The following is a 381-nucleotide window of genomic DNA, read 5'->3' as shown; positions in this document are numbered from 1 at the left end:
GTGTCGGCAAGCTGGGTAAACCCCAGCTTCTTCTCCTCCTTTTTTATTTTGATTTTTTTTTTTTCTTTTAATAAAACACCCAGTGTGGGCCCTTTTCACCATGAAATCATCGCGCTCCCTCCCCCCCCCCTTTTCCCTCCTCCCTGCCAAAAAATCCACGTCCCCCCCCCCAAAAAAACCAACCATGGAGCGAGGACACCCCAAACCAACATGTGGTGGGATGGTACCCCAAAAAAGTGAGATACCCCCCCCACTGCGGGGGGAAGTGACCCAAAGCTGAGTGGGGAGAGGAGGAGGGGGGGGGAAACATCGCCAGCTCCTGCCATGGGGTACCCCAAATGGCAAAAAGGCACCCCAAAAATACTAAAGTGCTGCTGATGG

This window comes from Calidris pugnax, unplaced genomic scaffold (assembly GCF_001431845.1).
Source record: "Calidris pugnax isolate Ruff unplaced genomic scaffold, ASM143184v1 scaffold243, whole genome shotgun sequence".
Taxonomy (NCBI): domain Eukaryota; kingdom Metazoa; phylum Chordata; class Aves; order Charadriiformes; family Scolopacidae; genus Calidris; species Calidris pugnax.
The sequence above is the reverse complement of the archived record's forward strand: the minus strand, read 5'-3'. Positions refer to the sequence as shown.